This window comes from Triticum dicoccoides, chromosome 1A (assembly GCF_002162155.2).
Source record: "Triticum dicoccoides isolate Atlit2015 ecotype Zavitan chromosome 1A, WEW_v2.0, whole genome shotgun sequence".
NCBI classification, from domain to species: domain Eukaryota; kingdom Viridiplantae; phylum Streptophyta; class Magnoliopsida; order Poales; family Poaceae; genus Triticum; species Triticum dicoccoides.
Window position 1 is genome coordinate 36,278,099 of NC_041380.1, and position 6,949 is coordinate 36,285,047.

Sequence of the window (6,949 nt, forward strand, 5' to 3'; positions counted from 1 at the left end):
GTGCACTTTACCATTTCGGCCATAACTTTTGCTCCCAGAGTCCGATTTTCGCGTTCTTTAGCTCGTTGAGTAGCTATTAACATCCCCCATCCACCTAGATAGGTTCCAACACCATTTGACTCCATCAAAAATTTGGCATTTTGACATCTTTGCATAGGCCATCCACCATATCATCCATGCAAACCACCATAACTTTCTGCAACCTAACCCATTTTTGGCTCCATATAGCATTTGTGGTTGCTTGAGTGGTGACTTGAGTCTCCTAAGGTGTTTCGGCTACTTAGGGACGGTTGCTTCGTCATCACCCACCACCACCACTTCTGCATTGCTAACTCCGGAATCACCAACGCATTCCGCCACCGCCATTTGACATTTGCCTTTGGAGATTTTGAGTTTGCGGTTTTTACCATTTCCTAAGGTGTTTCGGCTAATTAGGGACGGGTCTACATCATCTTGGTATCTACATCAAGAACACCGCCACTCATCATCGCCACGAGGTCGTCTTCGACATCGACCACTTCACCAATTTGACACCCTAACCGTAAGCAAGAACGGTAACCTCTATATCATCTTGGTATCATGGTATCCCTTCATTGTACATTCTTGCCATTATATTGTTAACCCCTTAACCCATTTTGCGTCACTTACCTATCGAGACTAGCCTTTGAGTATTGCCGGCAACGTTACTTGTGCACATTAGTGATCCATACCTTCCATTGCATACATACCATATCATATTGGTATCATCTTGGTATCACCATATCATCCCTTGTGTCACAAGATTGTTCCCGCATATACACAATTGCTATCTTGGTTTGTGCATTTCGCATAAGTGGCCATATCAAAAAAAAGAATAAGCTTTTAAGCAAAAAGGAAAAGAGAGCAAAGAGCTTGTAAGCAAGAGCCATAGCATCGCCACATTGCATACCATACTACATATTGATCATCTTGGATCATTGTGTGCGAAACACCGGAACATCATACACATAGCATACTTGGGATAGGAAGCTCATACATTTTGCATCTTCTAGGTTGTGCACAAGTGTCGTATCCGCCTATTGAGCAATCGTGCTAGCGTCTCTCTTGAGTTGTGCAACACGAGTGTTTTCCGTGGATTCCACATTTTGTGCTCTTTCCTTGGTTGCACGACCCCATCTATCTATCCGTGTGTGTGTTTCCGTATGCCACATGTTGCTATTGGTCTACTTGTTTCACTTGCGAATTTGTGAATCTTTTCCAACATTATTGACTCTTGCTAACATTTTGCATCAAATTTTTGTGCCACTATCCTCACCGAGCTCCTCCATAAGATTTACTTGATAGGTGTGAGTGAACAAGTCCGGTACCAATTCCACTATTCTTTCATCTCACATTGAGTGAAATGCGATACATCCTCAACTTTGGGAAAAGGTAACTTGGTATTGTTTATCTCATTTCCTACTCACATTTGCTCGAGTCTTGTGATGGATAGGCAAGGCATTTCATCTCCGGTCTTCCACGACAACGACGGCGTGAACAACTACATCACCAAAACGCCCATCTTCGGACTACAACGAGCAATGTGAGGCATTGAACGACTCACCACCGACATTCATCAACGTGAAGCACGGACAAGGGACTACATCGACACCAAGTTGGCGGAACAAAGGGATCAAGTCCGCGACATGTTGGCCAACTACAAGTCTCCTTCCCCTTCGTCATCTTCAAGGCGGCGACGCTCAAGTGGTCAATCTTCGGAACGTCATCGAGCTCAAGCACTACAACACCATCAAGATGACGATGCTCGCGATGCGTACACCTACAAGTCCCAAAAAGCTCTACATCAAGCTTCGGCCAAACTTCATGAGCACAAGAGAAGACCGCGAGACAAGCACCACCAAGACGGAGCTACGAATACTACCACCACTTCGGCATCTTCGCCAAGTGTTATCAAGGCATCTTCGCCTTTGGACGTACAGCATCTTCGCTTACCTCCGACGAGTACGCCTACATCGTCCTTCATCCACGGCGATGGTGACGACATGATCGAGTATGGGATTTTCCCTTCGGTCATGGAGGAGAGTGATGATGTGCCATCTTCGGCCTTCATCCACGGCGAGAGCGATGATGTGCCATCTTCGGCCTTCATCCACGACGAGAGTGATGATGTGCCATCTTTGGCCTTCATCCATGGCGACGACTACGAGATGGTTGAGCATGGGATTTTCCCTTCGACCACGGTGACGTATGATGAGTTGAGTGACTTGTGCCACCATATTGAGAGTGAGAGTGACTTCACCACTAGCCCCATATATGATGAGTTGCCACAATTCCCATGTGAGGAGAGCCACAACCCCCACCACTTGAGTGAGATGAGTGACTCCACCATATGTGACATTGAGTGCACCTACCTTGAGGGAGTGAGTGAGCCACCACCACATAGAGAGAGTGAGGAAGTTGATAGGGCACGTGAGCCCATTTGCATTTCTAACAACTTGACCTCTACCTCTATTGTGTCTTCTCATTTGGTGCTAGGTCCCATATATGATGATGCGCCGATCCGCGACGACTTCGTCCTTCCTATGGACAAGACGATGGCCATGGTGGACTATGATGCACCCCCCACATGGTTCCATCACGATGATGACGTTGACCACGCGTTGGTCTTTCCCACCTCGCCTACACCATTTGAGTGGAACGAGAAAGGTAACATAGGTGAAGGTGATGCTCTTGTCCCACTAATGGACGTTCTTGACATTGATTGCTTGCATGATGTTTCTCCACCTATTGTCATGCTTCATGCTAGTGTGATTTCCCCATGGGATGATTTACCCATTTATAATGAGTCTAATGATTGCCATGTGGAGTCTATTAGTTGTGATGCCATGTTACATAGGATTTCTTGTGATAATTCTCTTGGTCACATCATGTTTGACAATCCGCTTGACTTGTCATATGCTATGCATGAGATCAACAATATGTCATATTTGCAATCTCTTCATAGTGACTATGCATATGCCATCAACATCAACCCAATTTGCACATATGGCATAGATGACAAGCCCATGGTTATTGGCATTTGTTTTTCTTGTGATGATATTGCCATGCTTCATTTACATGATTTGTGCAATTCATCTACTATGCCATGCCATGATCACATTGTTCCAAATATGCATTGTTTTGGATGTAGTTCATATTCTCCATATGATGTTTCCACTATTGCTCATGAGGAGACCCCCATAGTTTCCTCATACATATTAGGAGATTTTGATGCATTCAATACTTTGCATGATCCCACTACTTGTGTGCACAATATGCTTCCCATGAATGAAAATGATATTGATGTGCCATATACTTGCATTCTCAATTTGTGTACCCATCGTGTCATACATAACAACTATTCTTTCATGATGGATGACATGTTCTTATACCATGCATCAAATTTCTTTGACCGAGGCTTTTCTTGTGCTAACTCACACATGCACATACACGTCATGATGGATGATGTGTACATTTACCACGAACACAATTTCTTTGGTTTGTATCTCCTTTGTGTAGGTACACATGAATACTTGTCAACTTCGCAATCCCACGAGTTGACAAAACGAGCACTAGAGAGCAATGATGACTTGGGATCCCATGTATTGCCTTTCCCACCGCTCTCTTTGCGCAAAGACTTCGCTCTTTTCTTCTACATGGCTCTCACATGGTTATGGGTTATCGTACACTACATATTATATGCCCATCTTGCCATGTTCACTTTGCATGATATGCTCATTCCTATGCCCTTGCCATGCATTTGTGACCCATGCTTTGCATCACACATGATGATTGATTCTCCTACTTGTTTGTGTATTTGCAAGCTTGGTGGAGATATTGCTTCTTATTGCCATGTTTGCTATGTGCCCCATGCCTATGATGATACAATGATCTTGGTTTGTGTTCGTACTTGCGATATGTCATGTGCATTGTCTATGCCTATTATTTGCTCCCATGATATGGTTGCCATGATTTCCTCTAGTGTGTTGCATCTTCGCTCCACTAGTTTGCATGACTTGATTGCCTCGCACATGTTCCAAAATGGCTATATCATTTGTGTTGAGTGTCTCACTTTCTTCACCACAACCTATGCACATTATGCTTGGATTATCTTGCACTTGCTTGTGTTTATACATATCATCTTCTTTGGTGTTGTGGATGACTCTTATGCCTACCATAGAACGTTCATTGATTGTCTTATGCATGCTTGCTCTGAACTTGGGGTAGATGCTTATTCTCTTGCCACACATATGTGCATCATCTCTACCTCACATTTACATGCTTGTTTCCATGTGCTCAACTTAGATGCTCAAATGCCATGCCACTCTTCTTCGTCAAACCATATGCTATGCTTGATGACAACACTTGTTGGGTGAATCACCTCTTGAATGCTTGGTTTTGCTTTAATGCCAACCACATTTGTTTTTCCAAGTGCTTGTTATCTTTGCTCCTTTTGAAGAAATTACAATACGGTGCGACATTGGAGAGTGACCATTTCGAGCTTCCACATGACAAGTGCTTGGTGGTTGTCCACTTCTACACGGCGACGCCATCTCATTACCATGGTGATGAAGATCATGATCCGTGGACGGATCTCTCCCAAGGGGGGGGGGGAGATGATGCGGAGCATCCTTCGACCATCACCATGGACGTCACACTGCCACCGCAAGCATGGAGAGGACCTGCGACGAGAGCTCACGCACGCACCATCGAAACCGAGGTTAACTCTTTCCTCTCCGAGTTTCGTCCGGATTCACTTGAGAATGGGATTCTACCTCAAAGAGACGTGTTGTGCATTCTTAGGTGCCTCGGAGAGCGTCACGATGAAGCACGGAGGAAACACCAAGTTCACCCGGAGACACATGGAGGAAGGAGAAGGAAGATGGGCACGAAGGAGCGGAGCCACTGGACACCCCGGGTGCCCGGCCCCTGCGTCCCCGGGTGCCCGGCCGCCGGCTGTTGCTGGACCTGGCCACCCCGGGTGCCCAGCCAGGAGGCCTCGGGTGCCCGGCCGCCCCAGCCTGGGAGCTGCCCGCCGCCCCGGGTGCCCGGCCACCCCGCTGGGCGCTGACCCTTGCCTCCGGGTGCCCGGCCTCGCTCCTGGGCTGCACCAACAGCCGCCCCGGGTGCTCGGGCTGTCAACCCCTGGGTGCCCGGCCTCCTGCAGCCCACCCACGGCCGGTGGCCCTGACCGGTCCGGGTGCCCGGCCGGTTTTACCCCGGGTGCCCGGTCCCTCCTCCGGCTTGTTTTTATTTTAGTGACTCTTTGGTCCTTTGTAACCCCAACTCCCCCAATTCGCCCCTAGAATATATATATCCCTCTCCTAGCTCAATTAGCGGGATAGCAAAGTAGATGATACACATTTTTGAGCTTTGCTCCATGGATCCACTCCACTAGGAGATCAAGACCTCCTCTTGGAGTGACCCAACTCAAGACCCCCTTGAGGGAAGGATCCCCATCATAGGATCATCAAGCCCTCATCTCCTTCATAGGATTTGGGATGAACTCTACCATGTATCTTATTTCCCTTTGATTGTTCATGTACCTTGTGGATCTTGTGTGTTTGTTGGTCTAGTGGATGTGTGAATGGACTTGTTCTTGAGTGTTCCTCTTGTTTTCCCTCTTGTGTTCATCTGGTTCTTGGGATTCCCCCTCCAATTCGTGAAAGATCTTCACTTAGGGTTCCACCCTACAACACACCGTTTGAAGCATTGTACGGAAGGAGGTGCAGAACTGCGTTGTTGTGGGACGAAGTTGTAGATCGACAGTTGTTTGGACCAGATTTGATTAAAGAGTCTGAAGAGAAGGTTAAGCTGATTCACGATAGACTCAAGGTAGCCCAGTCCAGGCAGAAGAGCTATGCGGATTCTAAACGCAAGGAGACAATTTACAAAGTTGGAGACAGAGTGTATCTTCGTGTATCCCCACTTCGAGGAGTGAAGCGCTTTGGAGTTAAGGGAAAGTTAGCGCCACGTTTTGTGGGACCATACAAGGTTTTGGAACGTATGGGAGAAGTTGCTTACAAGTTAGAATTGCCCGAAGGATTGTCAGGAGTTCACGATGTGTTCCACGTTTCTCAGTTGAAGAAATGCCACGCAGAGATGGCTGAAATTCCTTTGAGAGATACAGTGCCGCTGGAATCGATACAGTTGGATAGCGATTTGACCTACGAGGAGAAGCCAGTCAAGATACTCGAGTTTGCCAGCATACCGAGGATGAAGCCACCTGGGAACGAGAGGAAGACCTACAGAAGGATTACCCACACCTATTTTCTAGCCAACCCGAATCTCGAGGGCGAGATTCATCTTAAGGGGGGTAGGTTTGTAACATCCCAAATTTTTGATTTGGAATGTTATACATTAGATCATCATTGGATATCTTATTTTATTGCATTTTGGTTTGATCCTAGAAATTCTACGCAACTCAAGGACCCACGGAGAGAGTTGGGGATTTCATTATTTTCATATTCGAGATTTCTCAAATTTTGAAAAGAGGATCGCTTCATTTTAATTATTTTCACTTCGAATATTTCTTTTATAAAAATAGAAGAGAGAGGATAAAATGACTTCCTCAAAAATAAAGAAATATCGTAGATTTAATATTAAAATCAAATACGATTTTTTTTCAGAGTTTTATCGCTATTTTATTTGAATTAGGAAAAATATGTGTTTTTTCAAAATTGTATTTTAGGCCCAAATAAATGTTCACCTTGTCCGGCCTATTTTTAGAGGACGGGCGAAATTTATTTCGGGATTTTTGGAGTCCGTTTAATATTTCTCTTCTTCTTTTTATGCACGTCGGAATTGTTTTAAAAAAAAGTCAAACCGACTCCGGACCGTACCCGAGCGGGACTCCGCCCGGGGGGCCTTTAGAAGCCGCCGCTCCGAGCCGCCGAAGCCCAACCCGCGCCGCCGCCCAAACCCTAACCCT